The sequence below is a fragment of the Pyrgilauda ruficollis genome, unplaced genomic scaffold, assembly GCF_017590135.1.
Source record: "Pyrgilauda ruficollis isolate IOZ18807 unplaced genomic scaffold, ASM1759013v1 scaffold1, whole genome shotgun sequence".
Classification (NCBI taxonomy): domain Eukaryota; kingdom Metazoa; phylum Chordata; class Aves; order Passeriformes; family Passeridae; genus Pyrgilauda; species Pyrgilauda ruficollis.
In genome coordinates this window covers 8,884,198-8,893,705 of record NW_024508100.1, presented here as the reverse complement: position 1 = coordinate 8,893,705, position 9,508 = coordinate 8,884,198, and positions in this window count along the sequence as shown.

Here is a 9,508-nt window from a genome sequence, read left to right as displayed (position 1 = left end):
ACAACTTTCCCTATGATTCTTTATTATTCTGCTGATATTATTGTCTTCATCACCTCTTGTTCCAAACTTTGAAGAAGTCCTGTATCCACTGCGTAAAAATTACTTTTCATTGTCTGGTTTGGACTTACCTTCAGTTGACTTTACTTACTGCTCAATCAGCTGTAAGAGTGGGGCTGGTGAATAACAGTTCACATATACTTTATTCATCAACTGGTAGATATTGCAAACCTTTGTCAAACTCCATTGTCTTCTCTTGAAACTGAAGAGTCACAGACTCCTTAATGTCTACTTGTCATGCAATGGCTTTACCTCTTTGCTCATTTTAGCTGCTCTTTGTACTTTCTCAAACTCCAGTGACTTTTCTGAGATGTAGAAACCACACATGCATACAATACTCAAGATATGGGCATATCTGTGTTTCAAATAGTGAAAAGTAGTTTGGTTTTTTTTTTGCTCCAATACTTTTTTGTTTTTTCTCAGTACTGTTCCTGATGATGCCACTTCTTGTCACACATAAAATTCCACTCAGCTGACAATGAATTAAATCACTCTGAGTTGTACCTCTCATTTCTAAATGCAGCATCATGTAAACATGATTTGGATTATTTTTTTCTGCCTTAAAGATATCTACTCTCAAGTTTGTCTGTTGAGTTTTTTTGTATTTACTTGCTGTGGTTCTATTGAAGATCTTTACCAGCAGCATGGTATTTGACTTCCCAAAATAACTTACTATCATCGGTGAAATTGGAAATTTCACAGTTCACTCCCTTTTCCAGATGGTTCAAGATTCCATCATCTTTCTGATTAAGATCTTGGACCAAGCTGGTCTGAATACAGATTCGTTTTTGACCCCTCTACCAAGTCTTGACCTCTTCAAAAGTGACTATTAAACCCTTCCAGTTTCCTATCTAACCATCTTTCAATCCACAAAAGGACTTTTTATTCAACTTTAAAGAAGTTTTATTTCCTCAGGAGTCTCTGGTTAAAAAAACTGTCAAAAGGTTTTAGAAAGTAAATGTGTTCAGACAGCTTTAGCCCCTTTGTCCACACGTTTACTGACTGGTAAACCAGAATGATGAAAACTCCACCAGTGAAGCAGGAATAACCCTTACTTGAACCTTCCCAATAAATTACCTTCTTAGTATGTTTAGGGACTTTTTATTCATCACAGACTCAGTGGCATTGTTATGGGGGGAGAGCAGATTCACCAGATTGCAGGCCCCATTCACATCTCTCTTTAAAAATGGGATTGCTTAAACACCACTTCTCTGGTACAATAGACTACAATTTTTTTATGATACTCATCAAATTCTCTTATTCATTTAAAACTTTTTTACATGCCATGTGTTATGGACTTTTCTTTCTTCTCCGTTGCGCACACCTCCTGTTTTTTAATTGCCATTTTTTCCCTAAGACAATCACTTCTTCCATTTCCCATAATTCACTATGATAGCTTTTCCCCTGAGCCTTGAAAAGATTGCATTTGATGACTTCATTTTCTCCTGGAACTGCAGTACACAGTTTTACTGGGCTTGCAATACATACTCCAGGCTCCTGCTTGTAGAACTATTCCTTACAGGACACTTTTGTTGGCCGGTTGAATTGTTTATTTTGTTTTATTTTTTAAAGTCTCTTCTTTATTTAGTGCTCTTTCTTGAAACTGGGTATCTGTCTACAGGATTTGTCCTTTTCTCTCATGATACATAATTAACTTAAACTCTACTGTGATCACAGTTACAGAGTGGCTCACCCACTAGTAACTCTTGAGTGAGATCCTGTGCCCTTACTGTAATGTCTGGGTTTGGGTTCCTTTTTTTTTCCTCTGGTTCTGAAACAGGCTAATGTAGGAAGGAACTTTATATTGCATAAAAAAAATTCTTCATCACATCCTTATGAGGCACTGAACTATATCTAGACAGTTAAAAGCTATTATTATTTAGTACTATATTACTAAATAATAACTATCTATTTAAATACTATATTACTAAATACTATTTAAATACTATTTAAATACTATATTACTAACTAATATCTATCTATTACTATCTAACTGCAGCTTCTTCAGTTTTGCTGAAGAAAATGCTATATTTTTACTATCAAAGTGCTGGATTTTCCAACAGATTCCTCAGGGCTCTTCTTTTCCCACAATATTATACTTCAACTTCCCTCAGTATTATATTTGAACTTAGCATTATACTGCCTGTATTGTGCCTCTCTCACACCCTTTTATTCCTTCTTTACTTGTTACGAAATTGTGTCCTAGCACCATAACAATCTTGTTTACCTCTCTTCAACAGTCTCTGTAATGTTGAACTTGCCTTCTGTCAAGTTTGCTGCTGGTGCCAACCATTCCAATTGTTCCATCATTTTTAGACTTCTACTGTTGCTGCAGAAGCATCTGTAATTTTTTGTCCTGCTCAGTGTTGCAAATGCTACCGAACTGGCACTCTAAGCAGACTGATTACCATTCTCCTTCCATCACAGTCCTCTATTTACCTCCCTCCTGACCTTTCTGGAAGTGCATTGGACATTAGCCACACCCTCCTTTCATCAGACTGAACCAAATGTTCCTCAATGCCTATCAGCTTTGTCTTGCTTCTAGTGCAGACAATCATCTATGATTATTTTATTTTCCACTAGCCACTAGCTTAGGTTAAAGCCTATGTTTCCAGTATACAACATTACCCAAATATTTATCAGTTCTTAATACAAACAAGCCCCTCTGTTCTATACCTTTGAATCAATCTTGCCCTGGGGCTCTAGACCTTCCCACCCTGTGGGCCTTACACTGGAATTGGCTCTATTTCAGAGCAAAGAGGTCGCAGAGGCCAGTATCTTTGCGTTTGCCATAAAGCTGGTTCTCCTGTATTTCCACAGGTTGGTGGTAGCAACATGGACCAAAATCAGCAGCTCTTTCTCTGCTCCTTGAACCAAACTAATCAAACGAAATTAAGACCTTCTGAGGTCTGCTGCCTTTGTACTCCAATGCAAAATTTTGTGTGATCCTCTCCCACGCCACAAGCTCAGCTATCCACATGTCTGTGAAACAAGAATACCACTCCCACCAGCTGCTTCTCCCAGGCCTGAAGACCCCTCAGCACAGACACCATGGCACCAGCTGGGTGCTGGATCTTATTCAAGAGCCCTCTTACCCTGAGACTTGCATACTCCTCAGTCACAAGGCTATAGAGGAAGCAGGGATGTGTCCCTGGGCCTCACTTGTGAACCCCTCTGACTCTCCTAGCTGCTCCCATTCTTCTTTTTTCAGCTAGGGAGAGCAATCCTGTCCTCCCAGGCTAGGGCTGTGCATTCTATCCACTTGTAAACCTTGCTCCTTGGGAAGACACTCTTACCTGCTGTGCCCTGGGCAATGGGTAAGGGACTTCACAGCCTATTGCTGGGCTTGCACCTTGAGCTTGAAACGTGGTTTTGAAAGCATACAGCTATTTATCTTCCCTTCAATAAATAAAGAAGATTATATTATACTCTTAAACTATGTTACCCTTTTTAAGGTAGTTAGCATTAAATTAAATCTGGCCTGAGACCTACCGTGCTGACTTGTCTTCACGGAGCCATCCTGACAAGCCGTCAGAATTCCTGAAGGCACTGCCATTGTTCTCTTCATTTCACTGTCATTTATGGTGGCAAGATTGATGCAAAATGCTTTCTCATCTTGATGTGAAAAGATTTTATTTCCATATATATATATGGGTGTCTACAATGGAACAACATGTAAAGAATTACTGAATTAGACTAGGGTATTCACACCCTATTTTTTCCTATTTTTGCTCTAATCTTATTTCCTGCATTAATTTATTTTCAAAGAAGAAAGAATCTGGTGTTGTTTTAATATATGTTAAGAATACGGATCAGAAGAATATTATTTGTTTTCACTCAATTTAATTAATGTGGCATTTCATATTATGTGATTTCTATGAATTTGCATTGATCTACCTTGACTGTAATGGATTATTTTTTAAAACTCTATAAATGGTTTATAGTTTGTTTGGGGCTTTTTATGGCTGTATCCTCAACTGCAACAAAGTCATATCTTGTCATTACATGATTGCTGCTCAGTGAGGATTTGGCTCTGTAATTTCAGATGAAAGCTCTCTTCACCAATGAGAGCAAGCCACTTTGAGACATATACATAAACCAGTTGCTGATGAAGTATTTTGCTAGTCAAGAGAACACAGCTTGAAGCCTTCACTTTCAGTTATATGCAACGGCTCAGATATCTAAAAGCTAGCTGCCTAGATAAAACCAGGAATCTAATCTTATTTCATAGTAATGGTGAGAAATAGTCAGTAAATGTTGTGTTTAGATGCTTATCCCAGGAAAGAAAGGAAAAGGAAACTGGCAATGTCTCCAGACCTGCTGGAGTAATATAAGAAATGAAGAGAACTAACAGCAATATGCTAGAGATGATATCTGTAAACAGAGAGTGCTGCTGTGTTGAATTCAGAGAATGAAAAAGAATAAGAAAGAACAGGCAACTAAAGAAAAGTTTCAGATCATCAGGTCATGGCTATAACAATTTTCTTTGTTAAAGGACCATGACAGTCTATACCACACATGACTAGAGAAAAAAAACAAAAAAGGCAAAAAAGAGGGAAGATGTAGATGCAGGAGAGAACACACACAAGGAAATTATAGAATTTTGTAATTATATTGCACATTTATAAATGTTCAAGTGCCACCCCCTGGGAGATGGCTGTTCTAGGTAAGTGCAATCTGAGGCACAACCTATCAAGTTCCTAACTCAGGTCAATAGCTTGAACAAAATAATGATTATATCTAGTGTTCTTCAGCAAGCTGTGATTTTGGCTCTGCAATTTCTCTTTTAAAACTCTTCAGAAACAAGAGCCACAATTACAAATATTTTACAGCACTTTTTTAGTAGCTGTATTATCATTCTCTGATGCTTCACATTTGTTCTGACTTAAAAGCTCAACACACTCAGAAACAAATTGGGAATATATTTCAAGACAACACTGTCTGACTTTGAGTAGATGCAATTTCAGGCATGTAAGCATGGAAACAAAGCAGCACCATTTTTCATGACTAGCCATTAGTAACTTAAAGCAGCTCCATAGGGATCAAAGCCTGTAATGAAGACAGAGTCACTGGGGATAAGCAGCCCTCTGGAGATGGCACTAACCTCACCCTGCATTAGCCCATGTCAGCACATTGCAGACCAGCAAAGCTTTGAGAGCTGGGGACCATACATTTAGGAACTGTGCACAGAAATTGAGGGAATAAAACAGATATGAGGAAGAAAAAAGGAAATAAGAAGAACATGGCTAAATATCTCCAGAGAATAAATTCATCCCCTGACACAGACCAGAATGGCCCTTGGCATTTGAAGAACTCTGCCTGCATTCTGCTGACATTCCTTTTTCTTATGTGCAGTTTCCTTCAAGAAAAACTTGATAAAGGGTTTAGAAACTTCCATGTTCCTGAGATGCAGCATTACTTGATCATTGAGGGATCATTGAGGGAGAGAACAATCATTAAAAAAGGATACTTAAGTGTGCATTTCTCAGTAGGAAAAGAAAATAAATATTTCTACATTCATTACAGTCACAGTGTGGTTTTGTTGCTGTTGCAATGTAAAAATGCAGTTATGACAATCTACCATGATTTCATGAGAAAACATTTTCAAATATATATTTTAACTACCTGCTTTTGTATTTTAAAGCACTATAAGGCATCTTAGGTTAACATTAGAAATGCTGCAGAGATTTCCAGAATGAGGTCAAGAAGTTGGGCAAAGCACTCAGTAAATGTAATCAAAACAGAGTGGGAGTCAAAATAAACTCACATCTGAGCATTCCACGTAAATGTAAAGAAAACCAATTTAACATTCCTTCCACTATAAATTCCTGAAAATTGTAGGAAAAAATCCTTGAAGTCCTCAGGTAAAGACTCAGTTAAGGACTGATGTAGTGTTGTCAGGGAAGGAACTCTCCTGCTCATTTACAAAGTCTCTCCCACTGACACTCGTACTACCAGAGAGCAGGGGAGGAAACATTGTCCACTTTTCTCCCAATAGACCAAGTACAGAGGGCCACAAGGTGAGCCTCACCACATGGTAGGCACTGACCACCTGAAAATCCTTCCCTCAGCAGCACAGCAAAACTGGAAGAAGCAGGAGCAAATCCCCCCATGCCAAGATCACCAACATGGGAACTGCCCTTTCCACAGAGCAAGAGCAGAAGTGTCACAGTTTTGCCTGGGAGGAGTTTCCAAGAGGGGCTGCATAAATCTCCAGTCTTAAAAGGGCTGTAGAATAAGCACAGTTGTAGTGCTTTGGGAGAAAAGATTTCGGGGAAAAAAAAAAAAAAAAGAAAAAAGAAAAGAAAAAGAAAAAGAAAGTTGTCTTACAATTGATTTGGAAACCACAGCCACTTTATTTTTTCTTTGAATAATAAATCTCATACACACATGACTGAGACAGAAGACCAGCATTTTGACCAGTCAGAGCACCACTTTGTCCAGTGGAGTAGAGCAAGGAGCTGGGAGAGAGAAACCCCTTTTGCTCAGTCAAAAGTTGAGTTCTGTCTATACTCCAATATACTTGGGATTAGTTTCCCTAACACATTACTAATTTATTTTCTTCTAAAAAAGAAATCACAAGGCAGAAAGGAATGGTATTCTCTGTAGAAAAGAGGCTTTTCCCTTCCTTTCTCTTCAAATAAGATGAGTGAATGGATTTACATTTTAAAGTAATATTGGGGGAATAGAATAAGCATTTTCTAGGATACAGAATATCACTGAAAGTTCACCATCCAGAAGCAAAAAAATGGCAGGCAATGAGGGGTGGAGTTGAGGGATGGAAATGAGTTTTTTATCTGAACTTTCAACAAAAATGGCCAGAATCTGGAATCCATCCACACGCTGAATGCTTCCCTAAAGGAATATACTGAAGTATACACTGACTCCTGTACTGAAGTAAGGGGAAACCATGCAGCCTCAGCTACTGAAATAGAGATTGCACAATGAAATTTGCTTAATTCTTAAGAAAACTTATTTTCTTAAGAAGAGTGAGGAGAATGAATGGAGTGTTTCTAGAATTCATAGAATTATTTTTTTGTAACAAATGAAAAAACTTAAAAGATTCATTTTTGCTTTTAGAAAATTTTGCACATAATGCAAGTATTTATGTGACTCATACATTATAGCAGAAAAGGTGGTTTTTTCCTATTTCAAATTTTACTGAAAAAATCTTAGCTGAATGACCCAGTAATTTTTTTAATTCCATGCAGTTTTTTGGTGATCTCCAATTGGGAAATTACAAGAACAGTGAGCCTGGAATGATGTATAATGAGATAATGCCACTTATTATCTTTGACATTACTCTGATATTACTTTGCTTTGTTAGTAGAATGGGATTCTTTGGCCTGTTATGCTAAAACAAATAAGAAGATAATCAGGTAAAGTTGTGAATACAAATATCAAATTTTTGGTTAAGTATATTAAGCAATTTTAGTCATACATGAAGTTGCATCTAAGAATATTTAGACTGCTAAAGAAAACTGAAAGCAAAAATTGAGGCTAAGCTACTTATATGGTAAGACAGATGGAGAGCAAAAATTCTCTGTGCAATTTCATTAATTCAAATCAGGATGAACTGGTCCCCTTTCATGGATAATGATCAGAAGACTGCAAGTACAGAACAAAAGGAAATAAGTAAAAATATCAATCTTTGAAATCTTAAAATTACAGACACAAGACAAACACACTAGTGAACGCAAAAAATACTGAGCTGGTGGAAAATAAAACCAAAATTATAGAGAGATATCTCCTAGGATATCTGGTTTTGCTCTGAATAAGATTTTGTCTGAACAGGAGTGGAAAAACTTTGTAGGCAGGAGATAAAATATGTTAGTAATCAGAAGTTAAACTAGATTGTGAAATAAAATGGATTAGAATTTGTGACAAAAGTAGTAATCAGTCTGGAAAACTGCAGCATAAATGCTTAGACCTACATCCTTCTGAAACAGCATTCTAAACTCTGAAATTTGTTTCCATCTCACATGAAGCGGGTCCACTGAATTCCAAGAACCTAATTTTCCTTAGGAGCATTGTCATTTTGATTTATGCTTCAAGCACTGTGGAAGGAAAAAACCTCTGCCTTCTTACCACCAAAATTGTAAAGGGATCTGGCTTGTGGTTCTCATCCAAGTTTATCTGCATTCTTTTCCCAGCATAAATCACTGATTTTGCATTTGGATTTTGGAATGAAGAATAGTGTATTCATTCATAACATTAAATTTCCACTTCTGAATTATGTGGAAATTTACTTCTAAAAAGCAGCTATTCTCAACTATTTTTCTATATACTTTTTGTTGATCAGATTTGTATTTTAAAGGATCCTCTCTTATTGATTTAACTAAATTGGAATGAACTCTAAAGCAACAGTCCTTCCATCAGTGACATAGCCCTCCTTGGCCATATTAAACTACATCTAAGTAGACTGGTAAACCTGTGAAGATATTTACACAGGAGAGAATAAATATTTTTAATTAAAATAAGATTATTTTTAATTAAAATAAGATTTTACAACACCTAGTCCTAACAACAAATCACCATCTATTTAAATGTTTAGCAAAAAAAAAAAAAAAAAAAAAAAAAAAAAAAAAAAAAAAAAAAAATTTTTTTATTAAAAATTTAAAAAAAAAAAAAAAAAAAAAAAAAAAAAAAAAAAAAAGCAGAATTTTACCATGTGAAAAGAGGTGCTGGTAATTAATTTTTAAATATTTTGAAGGACTTCAAGAAAATCAATCCAACAAAAATGAAAAATTACCTTTAATGTACACTAACTTGTCCATGTTATATTCTCACCCTTTAATCACTTTGTGATATTTGAGCTTTACAAGTACTGCTGCCAAGACTTGGGTCCTATATTCAGACCAATTCAGGAGCAGTTCAGAGCACAGACACACAAGTTCTCAGTGGTCCCAGAAAAAGAATGTTCCAGATCTGCAGCTGAATGTAGACATTCTCCTCAAAGCCTTTGCTCTCCAGCTCTGCCTACTGTGTTCTCTCTAGGAATACCAGAGGTTTGGTGCATCATCTGCCACACAAGTATTTCCCATATGAACCATTCTCCTGCTTTCATACATGCAATTTAAGGCAGCAAAAATCCAATCCAACCTGCCTCCCAAGTTATTTTTTCCTTGTTTATGATTACTAGTAAGGCTGGAGAGCAGCAAACTTGGATAGATTTTATTGTAGCCACTGAGTGCAGTCCTGAGTCCTGCTCACAGGAGTGTTAGATCTCATAAAAACTGTACATTTGCAAATATATTTGTATATGCACTTACTGTGTCTGTATGTACATGTATTCTGAACACAGTTAAGAAAACACACTGCAACCAGGTTCACACATTTAGACCACATTATATATAAATTGTTCATGGTAATTAATTTGAAATGTACATGATATTCTGATAATGACTTTGTAAATTAAAAGAATAAAATAGAAGAAAAAACACAGAAAATA